The sequence below is a fragment of the Tamandua tetradactyla genome, chromosome 4, assembly GCF_023851605.1.
Source record: "Tamandua tetradactyla isolate mTamTet1 chromosome 4, mTamTet1.pri, whole genome shotgun sequence".
NCBI classification, from domain to species: domain Eukaryota; kingdom Metazoa; phylum Chordata; class Mammalia; order Pilosa; family Myrmecophagidae; genus Tamandua; species Tamandua tetradactyla.
Genome location: NC_135330.1, coordinates 48,518,470 through 48,544,505, shown reverse-complemented (window position 1 = coordinate 48,544,505; position 26,036 = coordinate 48,518,470). Strand labels below are relative to the sequence as shown.

Below are 26,036 nucleotides of genomic sequence, written 5' to 3'. Positions count from 1 at the left end.
GCACAAACTTTAGAACTGTATTTGATCTTAACAGTCCCTTTCTTACTGAGGAATATTGGACAAGTCTCAGCTTCTCTAGGTCTCAGTTCTTCAGTTGTCAGATGAAGATAACAATGGATCAGGTGTGGGTATGAATGAAAAAGGGCATCAAGAAGGACCCCAAGTATTAGGGTTGAGCATATCGATTGTAAGGATAGAGTTGCTATCAGAGAGATAAGAGCTTTTGGTGGGGGGATAATCAGTTGCCCAGTGTTGGCCATATTAGATGTAAGACAGCTTTTAGGCATTCAAGTACAGATGTCTAGTAGGCAGTTAGATATAAGAATCCGGAAGGAAGCCTAAGAGGGAGACTAAATATTTGTGAGTTGTCAGCATTTGGATAACATTCAAAGCCACCACTAAGGGAATAAATGTAGATAGAAAAGAATTTCAGTAACAGAGGCCTGAAGCATTCTGAGGTTAAAAATTTGGAGAGATAAGGAGGAATCTTCAAAAGAGCCAGAGAAAGCACGTTCATGAGGTAGTAGGGAACCAAGAGATTGGGTGTCTTGGAAGCCAAGAGAAGGAAATATTTCAAGGAAAAGAGAGTAATCAACTGTGTTATATACTGCAGTCAGGTAAGGTAATGTGAGGACTGAGAAATGACAAATAAATTCAAGAACTTGCAGATTACTGGAAATCTGGAAAGAACAAATTTGGAGGAGCATTGATTTAAGACAGAACGAGAGGTGAAAGAAAATGGAGACAGTGAATTAGACAATGTTTTTTAGAGTTTCCTACAACAAGGAGCAGAGAAATAGGATTGTGACAGGCAAGAAAAGTGTGGGTCATATACTCATTTTGGTATGCAGATGTGAAAGCCTCAGAGATCCACTATGAAAAGAAGGATTGGTGATAGAGCAGAAAGATGGAGAAATGCTGGGCAAAGTCCAGAGTGTGGAATCTAGTTTACCTTTGCTAGGAGTGCAGATATGTCATAGATTGTAACTGGAGAGGAGAAAGGATGTGCAGGTAGAGATGCAGGTAGGTGGGTTGTGTGGTAGGTAATGTTCTCTTTTAAATGAAGTTGGAAGCTTCTGTTGAAAGTTTGAGAAGTCATAGTTAGAAATAGTCATCCAGAAAAGGAGGAGAGTGAATAAACTAGAAAACAGTGTCATTGTTGGGCCATTCTAAATGTCCACTCCAGGTGATTATGTGATTAGAACATGCAGGAGGTGAATGTTCTTTTGTTTTATATAAACATTTCAGCCTTCCAGATTCTAAAGGCTTTTCAGACATAAGTCTTAAAACCATTACGTTCTGTCAGGAGTAAAGTTCTATCAACTTTAAATGGCACTTGAGTTTAAATGCAAGTTTTATCTGTACTGTAATTGGAATTATAAGTTGAGCTCCTATATTGTAACTGACAGGCACCAGATTCTGCCTCCATAATCAAAGGCTGAAGAATGAATTTAAAATGGATATAAACAAACTCGGTTCAGCTACGAATCAAACATGTCAAATTTAACACATCCACAGCAGAATCCTTTGACTCTCCACCCCCAATTCCCATCCGTTCCTTTCTGGATTGCCTTCATTTCAACAAACGTCGCCACCACCCACCAAGTTACTTAAGCTAAAAAAAACCTAATACACAACCAAAGTATTTTCCAAAAATGATTTGCTTCCTTCTCCACTCACATCCACCATCATTCAAGCCATTCTCACATCTCACTGAGATGATTATATGACCTTCTAACTGATACCCCGGCTTTTACTTCTGTCTCTGCTACAATTTACAAATAAGCAGAGCTGGTCCGTGCCACCCCGTTTAAAACCCTCCAGCAGTTTTCCATTGCACCTGGACTCAAATCTATACTTTGCCAAAAAGCTGTGCCTGAGCCTGCTTTTCTGCTTCACTTCATCTTGTCCCGTTGACCCCCTTGCTCACTAGCAGCCGTACTTGCTGACCTTGTCTTTCTTTTCAGTGTCTTGAACTAAGTAAGTGCTTTCTAGTGTTAAGGCTTTTGTAATTTGCTCTTTCCTCAGTCTGTTTATGCAGCTGTTAAAATAGTACCTGGCACATAGGAGTCACCTAGGAAGCCAAAACATGGATGTTTCTGTGCCTCTCTCTCAAATCTGCTGTTTGATTTATCTGTCAGGATCCCATCTTGCTGAGTAGTGTATACACCATAGATAACTTAATTGTACTGTATATCATTGGGTTGAACGCATAGACTCTGGATGCAAATGACTGATCCTGTGACCTTGGGCAAGCTGCTTAATATCTGAGCCTCAAATTCCTTATCTGTAGAACATGGCTAACAGTACATATCTTCAGCACTTTTCAGAGGATTAAATAAATTCATTTAGCATAGTTTTTAGCATGTTAGTGACCCAATAAGTAATACTTAATATTAACTTTTTGTGTGTGTGTGTGTGTGGGCAGGGTCCAGGAATCGGACTGGGTCTCTGGCATGGCAGGTGAGAATTTTACCACCGCATCACCATTGCACCGCCCTAATACTAATATAAACTGCATGCATAACTCATATAGTTATCCAAAGAATCAACAGCTGAGGAAATGATTTACATAATTTTAAAAGATATTTTGAATGTGCTATGTTAGAAAATAAGCTGATTTAATGATCTTAAAAGTTCTCCTTTGATGATACTGGTATATTTATGCAAAAAGATTATTGGTTTTTTGCCTTCAGCTTCAAGAGTAGTTCAGGTTAATTTGATGAAAATTGTAATGTTATTTGACATTGCGCCATAAATGGTCAGATCACAAAATTAAACTGATGATCAGGAAAACAATTTTGAAAATATTGTTAAAGCATCCAACAAGGAAGCTGTCCTATAAGGACTTTTGCTGCAGTGTAAAGACATAAACATTTATCTTGCTTAAACAAAAGTGCTCAAGAGTAGTTCATCTTACAAATTGATCTGGTTTAAAATGTTTGCTCTCTGTGAAGAAATCACTGTATAATCCTCCTTGCAATTTCTGTTTTATATAAATTTTCATTTAAAAACTGCAGAGGAAAATTAGACTTGTTTTCTTAAGGGAAAAAAGTTATTCATGACAGTCACCGGAATATGATTACAAATCTCAATATTGACGAGTAAAACATAAGCTTTCGCATTCAGCCCAAAATTGCTTTCACAGTAGTTCTCAATTTCAAAATAAAAGGAAGAAGTGCAGCCTTAGGCTTTGTCACCAAGGGTAGCCTTCCAGTTTAGGTTTCATTCTCCGTTTTCAGACAAAGGAATGAGAACACAAGGAAAAAGAGTCAAAGCACCATTTAGGATGCAAACAAACCTTGGGATAAAATTAGTTTTCTGTTACAGGTCCATATTATAATTAAAAGTAGGCACAAGGGATTAGTGTCTGCTGTCTGGAAAGGTAAACTGAAAAAATCCCTGGTGCTCTGCCAATATTCAGTCTGGCATTAGCACTGCAGTGGAGCAGCATCAATCTCGGGAGGGCTGAGAGTTCCAGGCCAAGCTCTCCTTAACTTAACTGGTTCTGGAGAAGCTTGGAGCAATGCATATTACCACCACCAGGAGAAAAGAGGCAGAGGGGAAATAACTATGAAGAAATCTCCAAGCAGTTGAAAATAATCAAAACACACTTTTAAGTTTAAGGGCAGCTGCGTTAGCAAAGATTTTTTTGTGCAGAAAATTATTTCTCACATGGCTATGTAAGTTATATAACCATGGGATGATAGTGTTATTATTATCACTGTTTTAAATATGTTAAAACAGACAGGTTAATTTTGAAAGATCTAGCTGTTCTAGGATTTGAACATATTTTTCTTGCTAAGGTATAATTAACGTACAGTAAAAATTCAAATCTTAAGTATATAGTCCTGTAATTTTTTACAAACCTAATGTAATTTTTATCATTGTAACTACTGCTAAGATCAAGTTAGAGAAATGTCCTATCACCTTAGAATTCAGTAAAAACTGAATTCACTTGCCAGAGATAGGGGCTCTGCAATGAAAAGAAAAAAATTACTCTAATTGCTTATTCAAATCTAAAGGCAATTAGTTTTGTGCTGAGTTTCCATTGCATTATGTGTTAACAGAGTTTGTGCAGTAAAGTTTGCAAGCCAGGCCAAACTTGGATGGAGAAAGTGATCAAGTTTCCAAACTTTGTTTGCTCTCATCCTCTTATCTTTAAATAGGTTAAATATTTGGGTGGAGTTTAAGTAGAATGTAGCCATCAAAGATGGCTAGGTGGTGGAAAGTCATTAAAAATATTCATGGAGATGAAAATTCATGCTTTTTTCAGATAAAGGCTTTTTTTTTGTCACAGGATTCTGAGTGCCAATTTGAAGGATATCAGTTTTTCTTAATTTGTAACTTCATATTATGTGATCAAATTTCTGAATTCTAAATAAGAAAGAGAAATTAACAGTACTCTAATTTCTTCATGGAAATACAGGTGTTCAGCTCAAAATGGGTGTGTTGTTTGAGCAGATGCTAGTAGGAAACTGAACTCTTTTCTGTTGCTTTAATGTTTTGATGTCAATGGAACAATAGATTTTGAAGAACTTAAGAGCTTTCCAGTGGAAACAAAGCCACAGTTTCATAGATGAGTCACAGCTTTTGAGTATCAATTATCTTCAAGTTTTTGTGGATGCATTTTTTTGCCTAACTTTAGAAGCTGAATTACCAAGCGTTCATCTTCAAGAAAGGGGGGAAAAGTGAATCTTTGATTTCTTGGAATTTTTAATTTTTGAAATGAGTGTATCAATCCTAGAGTATTCTTACATTTTTTGGAACATACAACCAAACTATACACCTAAGCCCACATAGTTTACATTCTTATGTTCAAGGAATTGTTAAAATCGAAGTGATTTAAACCCTTGAGCCACAAATAAGATATTATCTGCTTGAACTCATTTTTGTTCTACTCACCTCTTCAGGGTCACCTCCCAGGTTTCAAAAAATATTTTAGCCTGTTAATATTTTCATTAAATTAAGTCACAATTAAGCTATGATCAGTAGGGGTCCTGTAACTGTGCATTTTGTGTGCATAAATTAAATTAAACTTTTGGAACTACTTTTGCATTATTTCTAAAACCCTATTTATGAAAATATTTAGAAGGCTCCACTGACAAAGAATTTTTACTTTTCTGACTCACTATAGAAAACATTCATCTCTCTTGAGTGAAAAACTTAGTTTCCTTTAATAAGTTTGCATTGTAAAGACAATCCAAACTTAAAATTAAGTTTAAAACTTAGATTCAATTTAGGTCAGCAAACATTATAGTTCCTTGCCCTCAGCACCCACTGTATGTTGGTCTAATAAAAAAATGCCACAGAAGAGCTTTTAGGAAGGCTTTGCATTTGAGTAACATTTAAACAAAGATACCTAATTTTGTAATTGAAACATAAGAATACTGTTTTTGGTGGGGGAAAACATCCTGGAACCTGAATTTAAAGATTAATTTTGAATAGCACAAGGGAATATGAAATTGGAACAAAGCTGGATTGGGACCCTGAGGATAGAATAACTCACTTAAGTAATTGTAGATGGTGAACAGAGAAAGGTAACCTTTCTATAACTCTCTAGAGTTTTGATTTAGATCTCAGTTTAGATGGCAATGATGTAGAAGCACCTATGTGATATGAATGAGTTTGCAGATGAGTCCCAAATTTTCAGTCTACTGAAGTACAATGGAATAGCCTACTTCTGAAATGCCTTTTTTTCCCTGTACTTGAAGACCACAACCCAAATGAATATCATATTTACTACAGTAAAAATGAGATTTCTCCAAGTGCATTTTGAGTAGTCTTTGGTTTAAAATTTTTTTAATTTTAAAAGTAATTATGTATAAGTCTTAGGAAAATAAGTTCTTTGTTATAGATTCCAAAAATTTGCGCCTTTTCTTTTAGTCGTTTTCCTAAATGTCATTGCTCTAACTTACATTCTACTAGGTACTTACTATGCGCCAGGCACTATGGCATACACTAGGATCACAATGATAAACAAGATAAATTTTGTCCTTGCAGTAATAGAATTTACAGTTTGGTGTGGTTGTATTTAATCTATGCCCTAAGAATCATCGAAGGTTTCAGGGGTTGTCTCAGGAGACTACTGGTATCTGTGAGTGGGGTAGGACAGATATGTTCTTTCGAAATGCAAAATACAGACATTCCATCACAATATCACCAAAGCTTTAAACTATTTTACTAATAATACAAATATAAAACCAACTCAAAAATAGTACAAAATCTTATCAAAATTAGTTACAGGCATGGTCTGTCTTAAGGTAGAATTCTCCTCTGACTATGGACTTGTGAAACACAGAACAAGTTATCTGCTGCCAATATACAAAACAGGAACAGTCATAGGATAAACATTTCCACTTCCATAGGAAGAAATTGAAAGAAACACAGGGGTCACTGAACGTAAACAGTTTCAAAAAAGCAGCAGGGCAGATTCCATTCGATTTTAAGGTCTGAGAATCATTTATCCCCAGGCTTGAGAGAAAGGCAGACCTCCCCTTTCCAAGGGCTTACACAGTGTCCCTGCTCTCTCCAAACACTGGGGTGAGTGTTCCAACATATCCAAGCACTGGGGAGACCATCTTATTCTCAGCACCCTCTTCAAGCATCTGGGTGGCACCTGGACTCTCTGCCATCTCTGCGGCACACACTTAAGCCCTTCAGAACAGGAAATGGGGCAGGCAGGCTCTCACCAATCCTCAAGGAATGTGCCTCACTCTCTCTGAGCCCTGCCTTCTACCTCTTGGGCAAACTCACCCTTTCCATGTGGATGTGTGGTTCCACTCTCCTGGCCTGAGATTTCTTGGCTCCAGACCTTAACGTCCATGGTTCTGCCTTTGAAGTCATTTTTCTTTTAATCTGTCCATTTTCTGTCCCTTTCTGTCCAGACTGACTGTCATTCCATTCATACAGATCTAGCAACAAACTTGCAAATTTTCCATGCAACACATAGGGATCACAGCCATCAGACAATAGAACTTTCCACAAATCCTTTTTGGGATAACTTTATTTCTAATCCTGGCATTTTCTGAAATGACTGACTGTTTCCAAATTTGGTTAAATCCTCACATGGGACACTATTCTCTGGAGTCTCCCTTTCCAGAAGCCCAGAATTTTCCAAACTATCAGTTTCTGTTTTTTTTGTACCCAAGAGTTCAATTCTCAGCTTACCCCTTCCTCTCACATTTTACATTAAACTGCAAGAAGAAGCCAGGCTGCATTTTTCACATTTAATTTGGAAATTTGCTCATCTAGATATCCAACCTCATTGCCTTCAAATTCTACCTTCCATCCAACACCAGAACTCAATTTTGCCAAATTCTCTGCCATTTTAAAACAAGGATCACATTTCTTCCAGTTTGTAATGGCACATCTATCATTCCCATCTAAGGGCTTATTGGGAGAAACTTTAGCATCCATATTTCTACCGACAGTCACTTCAAAACAATCCAAGGACTTTCCTATTCACCCTGTTCACAATTCTTCCAGAATTTCCTCCTTATCCATGTAAAAAGCCATTCCAACATGTTTGGTATTTGCAAACCGCTGCACTCCACTTCTCTGGTACCAATATCTGTTTTGGTTTGCTAAAGCTGCAATATAGCAGAAATGGATTGGCTTTTTTTAAATTTTCATGGGCAGGCACCAGGAATCAAACCCAGGCCTCTGGCATGGCAGGCAAGAATTCTGCCACTGAGCCACCATCACACCACCCATAGCAGAAAGGCTGATTGGGTCCAGGGTTTCTCTGTCACATGAGAAGGCATTATGGTGACATCTGCTGTCCTTCTCTCCCAGCTTCTGGGTTCAAACAGCTCTCTCAACACCTTCTACATCTCCAGACATCTGTGTCTTGGTTTCATCTCTGCCCTCTGTGTCAGTTCTGAACTCTCTCTGTTTTCTGCCTTTTATTTCCTTCATACAGAGCTCCAGTAAAAGGATTAAGACTCACCTTGAATGGGAAGGGTCACATCTCCATCTAATCAAAAGGTCCCACCCACAATTGGGTGTGTCACATCTCCATGGGAACAACCTAATCAAAAGGTCCCACCCAAACAATACGTCTGCCCACATCAGATTGCATTAGGATTAAAAGAACATGGCTTTTCTGGGGTACATAATAGTCTCAAACCAGCAAAACCTTCCCTTGTTTTGCTTCATTTGGACTACCTCAGGAGACTTCAACTGCATAAAAACTCCTGCTGCTTAATAAATGAGTTCAGTGAAGTGGTGAGATACAAGATCCACATGCAAAAATCAGTAGGGTTTTTATACACTAAAAATAAGCTATCTGAGGAGGTAATCAAGAAAAAAAGTCCATTTCCAATAGCAGCTAAAAGAATTAAATCTCTCGGAATAAACTTACCTAGGATGTAAAGACCTGTACACAGACAACTACAAAACATTGCTTAAAGAAATCAAAGAAGGCTTATATAAATGGAAAGATAGCCAATGTTCATGGAACACATTCACCACTGGTGGGAATGTAAAATGGTACAGCTGCTGAGAAGGCTGGTTTGGGGGTTTCTCAGGAAGCTGTGCATAGAGTTGCCTTACATTTGGCAATCCCATTACTCAGGATACACTCAGAGGATTTGCAGGCATGAATGCAAACAGACATTCATTTACACAGCCATGTTCATAGTGTCATTATTCACAGTTGCCAAAAGATGGACACAATCCAAGTGTCCAGCAACAGATGAATGGATTAAAAAAATGTGGTATATACATACAATGGAATGTTATTCAGCGGTAAAGAAGGAATGAAGTCCTGAAGCACGTGACACGTGGGTGAATCTTGAGGACATTATGTTACATGAAATGTCAGATACACAAGGACAAATATTGTATGATCTCACTGATATGAACTAATTATAATATATAAACTCAATATAAAATATAGAATATAGGTTATCAGGATATAAAATGAGACTAAATAATGGGGGAGTTGCTTAATATGTGCAGAATGTTTAACTACATTAAACTTAAGTTTATGATGGTAACGTTTCGAGAATAATTAATAGTACTGAATAGTGTGTGAATGTAGTAGAAAGGGGAAGTTTAGAATCATGTATGTCAGAAGACAAGTTGGAGGTTAAAGTATGGGAATGTATAACATAGTACATCTTGTGGTAGACTATAACTATGACTAACTGTACAAATATAGAAAATTTCTTTCATGAATTATAGCAAATGTACAACACTATTACAAGGAGTTGATAGAAGATATATGGGAAAAAACATACCTATTGTAAACTATGGACTAGAATCAACAATAATATTTAAATATTCTTTCATAAACAGTAACAAATGTACCACACCAAAACTGTGGGTCAACATGGAGGGGGGAGTCAGGGGCTGGGAAGATTTGAGTTTTATTTTCTATTCTTATTTCTTTCCTGAAGTATGAAAATGTTCTAAAATTGATCATGGGCATGTATGCACAACTATGTGATGATACTGTGAGCCATTAATTGTATATTTTAATGATTTGCATGGTGTGTGAATACATCTCAATAAAATTGTGAAAACATTTAAAAATTAAAAAAGGAAAGAAATATAAAAAAGATTTTGCTGCTAAACCAGCTTGAAATTCACAAAATAGTTAGACAGTTCCCAAGAAGCCTTCCCTTCTTCATCTCTTCATTTTCTCAAAAATGTTAGACATCAGAGATTATGCTGAATGTTACAATGGACTATAAAATGGTCATTCACTCAGGAAGTTTTTAATCTAGTCATACATCATAGTGATTTCAATTATCATAAAGCAAGGGCAGTTGGGGTGATTTTTGCTGGCTTTGTCTCTCCTCTTCCACCCCAGCTCCAATTAGTGGTTCTTAATCTTTCCTCAGAATCACATAGTCACATGCAAGTCATGTTGTGGATTTGCTGAGGTTTTGACAATTAAGATGAAGAACTAAAATCAGTTTCCAGGGGTGAAAAATTCCTCTTGTATTGGTTGTAGCTCCACACCTTTCCTGTGATTGATTAGAGTAGGTCACTGTGACATGGTAGCTGGGCTGAGAACTGATGCCCCACATTACCCACACAGGGCTTCACTGGTCTTGGGTGCTAAGTAAAATGCTTGCAGAACTGAAATGACTAGGAACAGCCATTCTTCCTATACATAGCCTGGAATCGAGGTAATTGGTGATTGCCTCTTACATGGTACCTGGTTTGTGGGTAGGTTCCTTTATCTTTAGGCTGGCCTTATTGGTAAAATGGTTGGCTCTAGAATGGAATGATTTGGTTGAACAGTGTGGTAGTTTGGAACTATGCACTCTAGAAAAACGTATTCTTAAACAACCCATTCTTGTGAGTGTGATCTTTGATTGAGGTTACTGCCATTAAATGTGTGGCACAATTCATCAGGATGGGTCTTAATCCTATTACTGGCATCCTTTATAAGCGGAATGAAATTCAGTGTGTGAGAGCCATGGAAAGTAAGAAGCTGAAGGTCAGCGGAACCCAGAAGGGAAGGGAAAGCTTAGGAGAGGCCACCATGGGCAATGCCATGTGACGAGCCCAGGACTGATGATCCTCAGCAGCCAGCCCCAGAATAGGAGTCTTCAGGGAAAAAAAAATCACCTTGAAGATGTCTTGATTTGAACTTTTCCCTAGCCTCAAAAAATGTGAGCTAATAAATTCCTATTCTTTAAGCCGCTCCATTGAATATTATTTGCTTGAACATCCAAGGAAAACTAAAACCAGGGGACTCTCTTGAAAAAGCTCTCTCTTTAAATACCATTGTGGGTTCTTAAATCAGGAATTAAAAATTAATGATTCTTTTTCTAATGGTTAAAACAGTTTGAAAACTTACCTATTAAATATAATATGGATCTCAGTCCCATACCCTCCCAAAATATAACTTCTATGATCATCACATATTTGAATCTTAAGAATATCATTTGACTCATCAAATTATATTCAGTTCATTGACAGGGATGTGTGTAACTGGCAGTGATTGAAAGAAAGACAGAAGAATGATTTCTGAACACAAAGCTCTGTGCAGTAAGTCTCTAAGTATTGTCAAAGGTAGATGTGGGCTGTCAGGTGGCTGACATGTGAGTGGATTAGATGTTTTTTTCTAAAAAAGCAAATCCATTTCTTCCTCAGTTTTGCCTCTGGTCAGCTCTAACTTCAGGCGTTATAATTCCCAACTGTGAGAGACTGGGCGCTGAATTTGAAAGCTACATTCATTGGTAAAAGATGATAAAATATTTTCTTATATACATATTTAGCTACCTTTCATTTCAACTTTTAGAGATCCTGAACCATATCTATACAGAAGGAAAAGAGAATCATCAATGCAGATTAGAAAGGGTCCATAGAATTCTCCACATTTACTACACAGCCTTTTGTTATAAGGTAATAAAGGAATTTCTACTGAGGCCAAACATTTTTTAGTTATTCATAGACAGAAGGAACATATTTTTAAACGTGAAATGAAAATACATGAAAGCCTGTGTGAGGTTTTGAATTTGATAGTTTAAAGACATTTGGAATTTTAAAAAGAACATATTCCATTAATTTTTAGATTTTTAATATTGCAAAAGACATAAAATACATAGGAATCTTTGGTATGCCCTAAAAGCACCTTGAGTTTAGTAATATGAAGCATAATTTGGCACACTTATCTTATTAATGAGCTCTAATGAATGGTTGGCTTATAATTGAAGTGATGTAATACAGGAGACATTTTTTTCAAGACTAGACACACAGTTGACTCATTAAGTAATTTCTGTTTACTATTATGTTATTCTTCTCTGCCTAGAGACCTTAGTAGGCCAAATAAGTTTAGTAGCCTAGAAAGGTAAAAATAGATCAACTAGGACATTTTGCTCTGAAAGTCTAAGAGTCTCGTGTGCATCTGAGAATGAAATGTGTTAATGATGGGGCAGAGACCTAACTAAAATGTGTGACTTCTAAACTTTAAACATGCTTCTAAAGGGCTCAATTACTTTCATACTATGTTAGACTTTATTCTTGAAAGTTCCATGTTAAGCTAAATTTAATGATTTTATTTTAGATGAATATGCAAAGTCAGCCACCTTTCATTTATCCCTTATTACCGATGATGTACAGATTACTTAGCTTTTTATTCCGTCTCCCATAATTTAATTTCTACTTTCTTTTCCAATATTACGTACTTGTAAACTGCAACCCACGCCTTCTGCTCCAGTTAGACAGGTCCAGCAAATACGCCATGTACATCCTTCCCCTTACTGCATGACAACAGACTCTAATACTGCCCCACTAATCTCTGCCTGTTCATATCCTAACCATCTCTCAAGTTCCAGTTGAAACCCTTCTTCCTGTCTGAAGTTGCCTCTGACGATCTGTTGCACAGCACCTCCACTCATGTCCGAGTCCCTGTCCAGATTGTTTGTATTACTCATCTGACACTTAGTAACAACAGACAACATTTCCTGAGTGCTTACTAAGTGCTGAGCATTGTGCTAAGAGCATTTGCTTATTTAATACTTAAACCTTATGAGAAAGGTACTGCTTTTATCCTCACTTAGTAGATAAGGAAACATCTCAGAAGTTAAATGAAGGCTGCTGCTGAAAATGGTGAAAACCGGGTTTAAATGCAAGTTCTTACCTACTAAATAATTTTAGTTTAAGTTATTAACTAACCTATCATCCATTTTAATTTCCTTTCCCTCTAGATTGTGAATTGATTTGGAATTTTGGAGAGTTGCACTTCATATTCTCCAGACTCCCTGACACTGGCCCCTCTCCTGAACGCTGTTTTGATCACAATAGTCTGTTGAGTCTCGATAAACATTTGTTTGTGAAGAAAGAAAAATATCTATCAATGTACTTTTACCATGGGATCTACATTTTATTTCCTTGCCCCTTTTTTGTAAAATTTATATTTTTCAAGCAATTGCTCATTTAGATATGCCAGTGGGATACGCTATTTATCTGAGTGCCTTAAAAATATTACTAAATATTTTTGCCACAGAAATATTGAGATAGGCTCAAATCTGGGACATTTTATGGATGTGATAATAAAATAGACTTTAAATGTTTGGTGTAACTGTAAGCAAAATTCTAATCAGTGCAAAGTGTGCTTACATTTACATAGCTTAATGAACATTTGTTGATAAAAATGAATAAATGGGATCTAAAATCACAGAAGTGCATCTCTGTCAAAGATATTGACAATAAGGAAAATGTCTGTGTATCCAACTATTTTTAGAGACCAATGCTAAATAAAACCTTGATACCATGCTTACTTTATCCCTTTAAAACCTTTTACTATTCATCATTACTATGGGAGCAAATTGTTGTATTCATCTGAAAGTTAAGATGGATGTTTATATAGATCACTAAAATATTCTTTATTAACACATCAACATTTCATCAGGCATGATTAATCTTATCTTGTCTCCTCAGGGGCCGTGGCTTCTTGTGTTCCCACGTTAACTATCAGCAAAAAGGTGCAAACAATAGCACATAGCATTGCCTTGGCAGATCAAATGATCTTTCCTCACAGGTTTGATTTCTAAACTGATTCACTTTAGGGCTCAGCTGGCAATTTCAGGGATAAAAAGCCTTTTGCCAAAATACATTTCCAAACTGAGTGAATGTTCAGACTGTTTTGGGGATGGGGAAGAATCAGTGTCTAAAAGCTACTGTGGAAAGATTATTCATGCATGCCCAAACATGCATAATTTCTTAATTTCAGTCTCAGAGTTTAAACATTAAATACTCTTAAGGACACTCATGTAGCAATTTGCATTGAAAGTGCATCTGGCTTTTATGCTAGACAGTAATACAATATTTGTGGTTGCATCATTAGTTGACATGGAGTATTAACCCTACTCAAATCCCAGAGGCTCATTTTGGATTACTTCTAGGGTGTATGCATCATTGTCAATAATTATAGGAAAAAAAATTGAGCCTAACTCTGGCTTGATATAAATTAAATTGATAATTCCATGGTGGAGAAGGGTTTACCCAGAGAGAAACCTCAGTTGGGTGTGGTTAAACTGAGAACATCATCTCTAGTCTCTCATTCCTCCTTCCTCCTTTTTCACCACCAGATAGATAATCTTGATTGTTAGTTTTGCTGGCATTACTAAAAACTTCCTCACTGATGACATAAAGAAAAATCCTTACTTAATTTTAGAATGCCACCTGACTGCCCTTGGAGAGCCATTATGCTAAGGCAGCTATTTAGGAATTAATGAATTAGATGAAATATCATATGTGTTCTTGCTCATATGTCCTTTTCTTTTCTTAATCTTTAGTTTTACTAGTTTTATTTTTTATTATTTTTAAATTATTTTTATTATTAAAAAATTTTTCTGTAAGTTTACAGAAAAGTCATGTAAAAAAATACAGTGGTACCATACTAACTATATAGTCCAGAGTTTACATTAGGTATATTTTTCCCCATAGTCTCCGCTATTATTAACAGCATGTATTAGTGTTGTGTATTTATTATAATTCATTAAAGAATATTCTTATACTTGTGCTATTAACTCCAGTCCATCCTCCACAACAAGGGTCACTGCATTATATAGTTCCATGTTTTATCTTCTAACTTTCACTCTAATAACATATACAACCCAAAACTTCCCCTTTCAACCACATTCACATATGGAATTCAGTGCTGTTAATTATACTCACATTAATGTCCTACCATCACCACCAACCATTTCCAAAATTTCACAATCAACCTAAACAGAAATTCTGTACAACTCAATCCCCATTCTCTCCCCTGGTAACCTATATTCTACATTCTAACTCTATAAATTTACTTATTATGATTAGTTCATATCAGTGACATCATACAATATTCGTCCTTTTGTGTGTGGCTTATTTCAATCGGCATAATGTCCTTAGGTTCATCCATGTTGTCACATGCATCAGGACTTCATTCCTTTTTTCAGCTGAATAAAATCCACTCATATGTTTATACACATTTTGCTTATCCATTCATTGATTGATGGGCACTGGAGTTGCTTCCATCTTTTGGCGATTGTAGATAATGCTGCTGTGAAGTTGGTGTGAAAATTTCTGTTCAAGTCCCTACTTTCAGTTTTCTGGGTATATCCTAGTAGTGGGATTGTTGGATAATGTGGTAATTCTATATTTAGCTTCCTGAGGAGCTGCTGAACTGTCTTCCACAGCAGCTGTACCATTTTACATTCCCTCCAGCAATGAATGAACATTCCTATTTATCCACATTCTCTCCAACATTGTAACACTCTGTTTTAAAAATAATAGTAATTCTATAATTCTAGTGGGTGTGAAATGATAGCTTATTGTGGTTTTGGTTTGCATTTCCTTGCTATCTACTCATGTTGACTATCTTTTCATGTGCTTTTTAGCCATTTGTATGCCCTCTTTGGAGAAATGTCTTTTCAAGCTTTTTGCCCACTTTTTCATTGAGTTGTATGTCTTTTTTTTTTTTTAGGTACATGGTCGGGAATCGAACCTGGGCCTCCCACATGGAAGGTGAGCATTCTACCATTGAGCCACCTGTGCACTCAGTTGTATATCTTTTCATTGTTGAGTTGTAGGATTTCTTTATATATTCTGGATATTAAACTGTTATCAGATACGTGGTTTCCAAACATTTTTTCCCATTGAGTATGTTGTCTTTTCACATTTGTGACAAAGTCTTTTGCTACACGAGAGCTTTTAATTTTGAGGAAGTTCCACTTTATTTATTTTTCTTTCATTGCTTGGACTTTGGGTGTAAAGTCTAAGAAACCATTGCCTACCACAAGATCTTGGAGATGCTTCCCCACAATTTCTCTAGCAGTTTTATGGTCCTGGCTCTTATTTTTAGACCTTTGATCCATTTTGAGTTAACTTTTGTATATGGTGTAAGATAGGAGTCCTCTTCCATTCTTTTTCATGTAGATATCCATTTCTCCCAGCACCATTTGTTAAAAAGACTATTCTGTCCGAGTTGAGTGGACTTAGAAACTTTGTCAAATATATATTGGCTATAGGCATGGGGTCTATTTCTGAACGCTCAATTTGATTTGGTTGATATAGCTATCTGTGGGCCAGTACCATGCTGTTTGTCCATTGTAGCTTTGCAAAATGTTCTGAAGTCAGGAAGTGTGAGTCCTCTCACTTCGTTCTTCTTTTTCAAGGTGTTTTTGGTTATTTGATCCCCTTACTCTTTCAAAGAAATTTGATGATTGGTGTTTCCATTTCTGCAAAGTAGGCTGTTGATATTGTGATTGGGATTGCATTGAATCTGTAAATAAATGTGGGTAGAATTGAGATCCTAATGACATGTAGTCTTCCAATCCATGAACATTGAATGCCCTTCCATTTATTTAGGGCTTTGGTTTTGTGCAAGTTTGAAACTATTATGAAACCCAGAAAAGTCATGTATAAATCTTGATCCAATCTTGTGGGGCAGACCTATTGTGTAGGGTGGAAACTTCTGATTATTTTCATGGAGATGTGACACATCCAGTTGTGGGTGTGACCTTTTGACTAGATGGAAATGTAGGGCCACCCATTCAAGGTGCGTCTTGATTAGCTCAGATGTTTGAAGAACAGTTGCTTGAGAGCCAACATGAGACCCAGATGTTTGAAGATTAAGAAAATAAATGCCCCCAGGGAAGCTGTTTGAAACCCAAAACCAGAGACCCCAGCAGATACCAGTCACATGCCTTCTCAGCTTCAGAGGTGTTCTGGACTCAGTGAATTTTTTTGATCAAGGTTTCTTTGTCTGGATGGCTTAGTTTGGCCATGTTTATGGCCTTAGAAATATAAACTTGTAACATAATACTCCCCCCTCCCCCTTCTTTTTGGCTGCATGGTCTGGGAATTGAACCTGAGTCTCCTGCCTGAAAGGTGGACATTCTAACCACTGAACTACCCATGCACCCATACATTTCCTTTTAAAAGTCATTCCATTTCTGGTATATTGCATCCTGGCAGCTTTAGCAAACACAAACAGAGTTCTTTAGCAATATTTTGCAATTTTTTTTGTGTACATGTCCTTTATATCTTTGGTTAACTTATTCTTATGTGATTCTTTTAGTTGCTATTGTAATGACATTTTTTCCTTGACTTCCTCCTCAGATTACTCTTTTTTTAATATTTAATCTATTTTATATTATTAAACCAAAACAACATACAAACATGAACATTCTTAACATACAAACATTCCATGTATGGTGTACAATCAATGGCTCACAAAATATCCTCACATAGTAGTATATTCATCACCATGATCATATTTCAGAACATTTGCATCACTCCAGAAAAAAAAAAAAAAAGAAAAAAGAAAAAACTCACACATACCACACCCCTCACCCCTCCTTCTCATTGACCACTAGCATTTCTATCTACTCAATAGATTTTAACCTTTGTTCTCCCTATTTTTGTTCTATACCCCTTACCAGTCCCTTTCACTGTTCACTAGTATTTCATTCTACTCTTCACTATTCTATATAAAACTAGTCTATATAAAACACTACCAATTTTTGTGTATTAACTTGCATCCTATCAGTTTGCTGAACTCATTCATTAACTCTAGCAGCTTTGGTGTGTATTTTTGGGGACTTTCTATATATAGAATCATATCATCGGAAAATAGTGGAAGATTTACATTTTCCAATTTTGATGTTTTTTATTTTTTTCTTGCATAAATGCCCTAGCTAGAATTTCCAGTACAATGTCAAATTAAATGAATTCTACTCTTATTTTCACTGAACATGCCTAATGGGAATGAAAATTGCAAGCTATTCTTTTAGTCCCAACAGAAATAAAACACCATTTGGAATGCCAATATATTTTTGATTCTTTGAATCTGTGTCAGAAATGAAAATAAACTCATAATTTTCTGTAGCTACTTTTGTACTAGACAAGTCTTTTAAGTGATTTTTTTTTTTTTTGACATGGGCAGCCTCCAGGAATCGAACCCGGGTCTCTGGCATGGCAGACAAGAATTCTGCCACTGAACCACTGTTGCTCCACCCCTTCCAAGTGATTTTGTTACATATATTTACCCACAGTTTCATAACCCTGTCAATGAAATTTCATTCCAAAAAATTCAACAAAAGTGTGTGACTGGTAGAATGCCAGGATGGGTAGGAACATTTTTACTTTTAAGCTTGGTCTGAGTGACTGCCACCGTTAGTAAGAAATTAAGTAAAAGCAACATTGGGTTTGCCCCTCATTTGACACAGAAAACAACTGAAAGAGCTTTTAAGGAAACATTAAGAAAACAACAACCCACACTCCATTACTGCCTTTTACTGTGTAAGTGAGTATCTTCCAGGAATTCAAAGCAGTAACAGGTATGACCATGTACCCTTGGATAATTATGGGTAAGGTTAAGGTATATCCTACTCACCTAAAGTTGACAAAGGTCAAGTGACCCAGCAAATAAGCAGACAGGAAGGAGTTGTATGTAGTTCTTAATTTGTGTTTTCATTTACTTAATTTTAGACCATGATGTCTAGGACAAAGTCTTTCAGTTGAAGTCAACCTTGAGAAAAGTGAGAGAGATTTTTGAAAGAACAGTAATGAAAACATACATGGCATATGTGGTAGAAATGGTAATGATCATTTTGTAGAATAGATTTATTACAGTAGAGTTGGACTAAAATACATCCTTATAAAGCAAAGCAGATTTCCGTATTGATTTCTATTTTTAAATCAGTGAAGCATTTCACTTATAACATCCCTGGAAATGTGGTAAGGAAAGACTCAAACATCTGGTAACACGCTGGTGATACAAAGGCTAACACAACTTTTGCTTATTTGAACACTAGAATAAGTTTTATCTGTAGGGTATAATAATTCCAATTTAGCAGTTTGTTCTTTTTTGAAGCATATTCTGGTATCTTATTTCAACATCAATTGCTTTCCTGTTCTTCTGTCCCCCAGCCCATTTTTTTTGTATGGTGGAGATCAAATTTCATTCTTTTTCTATGTGAGTATCCTGTTATTGCAGCAGCATTTGTTGAATATTTTTTTGGGGGGTGGGTGTGGGGTGGGGTTGGGGGAAGTGTATGGGCCAGGAATCGAACCTGGGCCTCCCTCGTGATAGACAAGAATTCTACCACTGAACTACCCTTGCATGCCCCCTCTTTCCTTTTATTTATCTTATGTCTCAGTAATAGAGAAAGCTCTCAGGGTTTCCTTCCTTCAGAGTGGGTAGTTCCAGTGACAGATGGATCCAAAGCAAAATCAGACTTTCTCAGTAGGTTCTGTGTTCACAAGGTTAATGAGCTGACAAAATCACCTGGGGTAATTAGAGAAGGTACTGAGAAATACATTCTGCTTAGGAAAGATATCACACTCGTTATTCTAATATAGTGCCTACATTCAACCGTAAGATTTATTTCTTCAAATCTAGGACTTTCAACTTCAAGAATCTGCTATCAAAATGCATTTAGCCCTGGATGACAATTGGATTTTTGTGCATTTGTTTGTTTTACCAGTGTCTATAGCTATGGCCTGTGAAGATGAGTTGAGAGCTCACGGAGGGTAAGACAGTCTTAAAAAGGGGAGGTAACTGGCTTGAGGCAGAGTACAACAGATAAAAGGAGGAGGACTATTTTCATGATTCTTTTATGAACTTTGCTAAGGGGATTTTTAATTACATTTTGTTTTTCAATGGCTGGGAAGAATTCCCTCAAGTGTTTATGGTTTATTTTCTTAAACACATTTTAGTATACTTTTTAAAACCAATTAATTTTGTAAGAATGAGAAGTATGATTTGTGGCAGGATATGAAACAGAAATAGCCAAAAATAACTTCACACAATTCATTATCTAAGGAGGTCTTTTTCATTGGCTTGCTTTTAAAATATCATGTTTAAATGAAAAAATTACTTTGCCTGAAGTAAACACCCTTATTAATTTAATTTAGATTAATTTAAGGGAAGCTATAATTATATTTCAGAAGATGGCCTGTTTCCCTTTTGTGTCTGAGCTTACTGGGCCAAAAAACTTAAAGTAGTATTTCCCTGGTATGTATCAGCTTTTTACTTTTTTTCTCACTAATTTTTTTCAGTCATTTCCTTATTGGAAATCAAAAGCATTTGGTAATTATAGAAATAATTTATCTGATCACAGTCTGCCTCATGGGCTTAGCTGTAAGGACGAAAACGTGATTGTATCATTTTTGGGAATTCATGAATGGGAAATGCTGCTATGCATGTATTAGGGAAATAGTTACTTGAAACATAAATTTACCCTTGGGAATTTCAAAATTCCCCTGAAGGGTATGTACTAGGAGATCCAGATTTTGATCTTCATAAATTACTACATATTCCAAAAGTTGATTTCATGTGTCATTATTGCCTAAAATTGGCTTTCTCAGAAGTGACCACCGTTTATGTTTGATTAAAACCCTGAGGTTGCATGACAACAATCATTCTTTTGATTTTATCTTCACTTATAGAATGACACATTATGATTCATAGTGGAATTTAAGTATCCACTTGAAAAATCAATGTGTTAAAATGCTGCATAAAAAAGTCAACTTAAAAGAAGCATGGTGGTGATGGTGATGATGTTGGTTGTGCTTGTGTTTGGAAGGACTATATACAAAAACATTTAAATTATTGATAAACCTTGTGCACAGTTCATTAAGGAGACAATTGTGCAGCTTTTGTAAAAGCACATCATTTGAATTTTAAAAAGTTATTATTTTAGAAAGTTCTACTTGCTACAAATTAAAAAACATGTCATTATTTAGCCAATATTTGAATCAATGAGTTATGAAGTTTTTGAAAAGTTTATCAATTGTTATTAAATCAATATTGAATCACAATATATCTATACATGATATAGTTTTATAATGCTTTTCATTTAATAGCAATTTTTGAATAAGATGGAAGTCATTTTTATGACAACTCAAAGGTCAAGTAAGCTACATCAATTTTCTTTTCAGATATGTATATAATACATTTTGTTTAAATTCTGGAAAGCATTTTAGCTCCAGGCTTAATTTATGCCAGAGCCTAGAGCAAGAATGTCCACATTTAGATCTTGGCTATACCACTTACTTACTTCTATCAATGTGATTTCAGATGTTAAATTGTGGCTCAGTTTTCTGATCTGTACAATGAGTTATCAAAAGTACCCATCTCATAGACTTATTATAAAGATTAAATATGTTAATTAGAATTAATGAATTAATTAATGTATTTAATGAATAATTATAAGCTCATAAGAACCATTTCTGGCACATAATAAAAGGTCATTAAACATTAACTATTATTATTATGCTGGAGTCAGATCTGAGTTTAATTTTTAACCCTAGAGCTTACTAGTTAAGTGACATTAGACAGTTAGTTAACCTCTTTGAGCTCATTGTAAACATACATCTAATAGGATGGTTGTTCTGTTAAGATAAATGCTATATGTAGTTTATGAGTACATTATTTGGCATGTATTAGAAGTGTAAGAAATGGTTGCGCAAAAAAGAATATAGGTAATGGGAGAAGAGGGTAAAGTAGTTGCATGAAGCTCTGCAGATAACAACTATAGAATCCTTGATTTAAAAACTAGAAAGCATTGAAAAACAAACAGAAGTCTGCAACTGGAGTAGCTTTGAAAATCTGAAATTGATTGGGCTAAGAGTTATGAATTTGCAGCTTATGTCTCAAAGGTGATGCCCAACTCTCACAGGGAAGGCTGATGATAAAAAACCTGTAGCCTTACCTGCTAATGGTGCCAGAGATAAAAGTCCAGAATTAGGAAAGCACGTAGAAATTTCAAATAAAATTCTTGTATCACAAGATTTTCAGAAGTGAGATGAAAATTCAAAGCATAAACTGTTCAACTTTATGGTTGACTGCTGAATTGCATATGCACAGCCAGGGCATCTGCTGAAAAAAAGCAGGCAGATGCTAGAGAGAAATCAATTTTTGAAAAATAGAGAATTCAGATCTAGACCGGTGAGTTGGATGCTGTCCTCAACTATCAACATTTCTTGACTGCATATCATAGGTGGCAGAAAGCTGAAGCTGGGTGGATTTGGAGATCATAATAAAGAACCAAAAAGCCAGTAGAAATGCTGGAAATTGGGGGGAAGTCTCTAGAAGCAAGAAATCACAGAGAAAGTCCTATATCTATGCAAATTGTTGGTGACCACCAATTTTTGTTTGGAATAGGGAAACTGCCAGGGATTGGACTAAAAAAAGCAGCTGAAAGAGACCACATTTTGCTTACCATAAGGAGAAATAATATTTTTAGTTTGAATACAAGCAAGTTAATTTCCTACTAGAAAATTATCTTAATAATTTTAGAAAAAAATGGAATCATAAGTAATTATAATATATTATCTACAATGTCCAGTTTCAACCAAAATATTACAAGACATGCAAGAGACAGGAAATTGTGACTCATACATACCCGTATGTACTTTTTTGTTTTTATAAATTTAGTAATATTATATATTTAGTAATTTTTTGTTTATTCAGTTACATTGGATTAAAATTTCCTTAAGAGTATCTAATAAAGAATTAATGAATATATGCAGTTAATGCTTTAGAAATGGAAAACTCTTTACATTATTATATTTATATTATAAATTTCTGTTTATTATGATGGAAATGATGGAATTATTTAATCAAAATCATACTAAATCACAGAATGATATAAGGGTGAGTGGGTTCTTTACTTCCATGGGTACAATTAGGATTACATTTTGGGCTGCTGAACTTCACTGTAATGATATGGTTAGAAAGGCATTTAAGTATTGCACATAAAACTCTGGATACAGCTTAACAAAATAAAGTCTTTGTTCTCACTATGCTTACATTTTCATGTAAGGAAATAGATAGCATATGAACAAATAAATAAATGAAAAAAAACATTTCAAAATGGATCAGTTTTATGAAGATAATAAAAAAGGATAATCTGGTAGAGTGAGGAGTGCCTGGATTTAGACAGAATGATCCCTTGAGGAGGCAACAATTGCCCTGAGACCTGGATGATAAAATGGGGCCAGTCTTGTAAAGAGTCAGGGTGAAACTGTTCCTGGTAGAAGGAAGTGCAAATGCAGGGACACAGAAGGCAAAATGACCTAGTCTGGCTTTTAGAATGGAAAATGACCAGTGTGATTGGAGTGCAGTGAGTGAATGGTTTGAGATGAGGTTGGAGATATAGCAGGACCTGGCCATGTAAATCCTGGTAAATCTGTGGATTTCATTTTAAGCATAATGTGAAGTCCTTGGTGGATAGAGCACTCTCTATTATGTGGCCAATGGATTGGGAAGGGGTAAACCTAGAAACAGGAGAGTGTAATAGATGTTAGGATTCTACTTCAGTATTGCAGTTAGGAGCAGAGGGTAATTTAGACCATGATTTCAGTAGCATTGAAGAGAATTGGTTGAGTTTGAGATATAGTTTAAAGTATAGTTAATAGAACTTTCCAAAGTATTAAATGCTAAAATGAGGGAAAATGAGGAGTTAGGGAAGATGTCTAGTTTTGGCTAGAGCAACTTGAGTTGCCATGATAACAGTGGTGTCATTAATGGAAGATAGACAGTCTGGGTGGAAAACTACTCTGGAGGGAGCTATCTGGAGTTTTGTTTAGGGTGTATTAGTTTAAAGATGCTATTTATATAATCTAGTAAAAATATCAAGCCAAAGCGATAACAAACTGGAGAGGTGATAGTCCAATGGATACACCAATAAATTTAGAGACAGACAACCCCAGTTTATGTTTCAGCTTTAATACTGTATTTCTTTGTCTCAGTTTTCACAGATTTAAGATAGGAAAGTTAGGATAGATTATGTAGGATGTGTCTTCATAAGCCAAAACATATCATGATCTGCAAATACATAAGAAATTTGTGATTTTAACATAGTTCTGGTGATACTGCTTACAAGTTCAAGTGGAAAAATACAGAAATAGTCAAAACAAATAAGTATATATAAAAGCTTTTGCTGTATAACAGCCACTCCAACCATCTGTGATTTAAAACAACAATCGTCTCGTGTGCCAGTAATTTGGCTGGAAGTTGATGGATGTAAGTGTAGCTAAACTCAGCTGGAACAGCTTGCTGCCATGCTCTGCTCCACTTGTCTCTCATCTTCCTCCTGGGACTAGCAAGCTAGCCTGGGCCTGTTCTTCCTGTGATAATGGTCAAAGTGCAAAACAAGCAAGCAGAAACATGCAGAGTCTCCTAAGGCTGAGGCTCAGACCTGGCATAATGTTACTTCTGACTCATTCTTTTGACCAGCACAAGTCAATATGACCTAATCCAAAATCAAGGGATATGGAAATTTACCTCTCTCTTTTGATGAGAGGAACTGTAACATCACATGGCCAAATTTATAGATGTAAGAACAGGTGAAGAATTGGACCCAATAATACATTTTCTTTGAAATAGAATATCTTTTAAACTTTTTTATTGTATAGCATAACATATGTACAAAGCAAAGAAATAAAAAAGCAATAATTTCAAAGCACTCTTCAACAAGTAGCTAAAGGATAGATCCCAGAATTTGGCATGGGCTACCATATGATCCTCTCATATTTTTCCTTCTAGCTGCTCCACAATATAGGAAGCTAGAAGGTTTAAATACATTTTTATCATCACAATTGACTTTTTTCCCGTTTTTATGAACAATAACATATGTACAAAAAAGCTATAAATTTCAAAGCACAGCACCACAATTAGTTGTAGAACATATTTCAGACTTCAACATGACTTACAATTTCACAATTTCAGGTTTTTACTTTTGGCTGCTCTAAAATACTGGAGACTAAAAGAGATATCAATTTAATGATTCAGCATTCATTTGTTAAGTTCTATTTTCTATGTATAATTCCACCATCAACTTTGATCTTTCCATACTTCTCTTTGGGGTTGTTTGGGCTATGGCAATTCTAAATTTTTTATATTGGAAGGGTCTGTCACTAATATGGGGTAGGGAGATGGAGCTATCTGATGTTCTGGAGAGGCTGGGCTAGGTTTCAGGACTTATCTGGATCAGGGACCCATCTGGAGGTTGTAGGTTTCTAGAAAGATACTGTAGTGCCTGGAACTCTTGTGGAATCTTATAAATTGCCCTACGTGTTCTTTAGGATTGGCTGGAATGGTCCTGGCTGGGGGCTGGCAGGTCATGATAGGTAGCAAGTTCTACCTGAAGCTTGCATAAGGGCCACCTCCAGAGTAGCCTCACAACTCTATTTGAACTCTTTCTGATAAATAACTCTCCACTGATACTTTATCAATTACACTTCTTCACCTCCTTTTAGTTAGAATTTAATTGTTGATCACATGGTGCCAGGTCTAGATTCATTCCTGGGAGTCCTCTCCCATGTTGTCAGGGAGACTTTCACCCCTGGATGTCATGTCCCATGTAGGGGGGAAGGCAATGATTTCACTTGCAGAGTTGGGCTTAGAGGGACTGAGGCCACATCTGAGCAACAACAGACGTCCTCCAGAAGTAGAGAATATTTTTAAGTAAATAACCTTTGCAATATGTTTTACAAGCCATTATTATGCTCAGTAATATTAATTAACCAACTTGCTAAATTAAGGTCCTCAGGAGTTAAATCCTGAAACATTAACCTACATGGCAGACTTACAAGCTTCCATGCTGTGTCTTCTACTTGGAATGTTCTACCTTCTACCCTGCCTCTCTTTTCTTGCCCGGAAAGTCCTCATCTAACCTTCAAATCCAGCTCAGATATTCCTTCTTTAGTAACATCTTCCCTAACACCTCCAGAGTAAGCTGCTTCCCACAGGATTTTGTTTATAACTCTGTTTTGGGCTTAGAGCATTTGTTCATTTATCTATCTTTTATATCTTATGTATTAAGACATACATATTAGGCATTAAATGCACATGAGTTTAATGAATTTAAAGTCTGAATTGTGCTATGTTTGTGTGTGTGTGTAAAACCAACTATCACTATCATATGAACTATATGCTAATTGAGACCAGGAGCTGACTTTGTGGTTCAAAAATTGTTCATCTTGTGTATTCCCTATAAAATGATTATGAAAATTTACTTCATAGGTTTAGATAAAAGTAGTTGACATTCAAAAAAATGTTCTTCTCCACTAGTTAC

General features: G+C 35.9%; 1 long non-coding RNA gene across 2 annotated transcripts in view; it reads left to right on the top strand.

Moving 5' to 3' along the window:
* Positions 1 to 26,036, top strand: part of LOC143680780 (uncharacterized) — a 95,827-nt gene that overhangs the window by 63,452 nt on the left and 6,339 nt on the right. For both annotated transcript variants that reach the window (XR_013174177.1, XR_013174176.1), the window contains exon 3: positions 15,434 to 15,474. This is a non-coding gene — a long non-coding RNA (uncharacterized LOC143680780). The remainder of the gene's footprint in view (positions 1 to 15,433; positions 15,475 to 26,036) is intronic.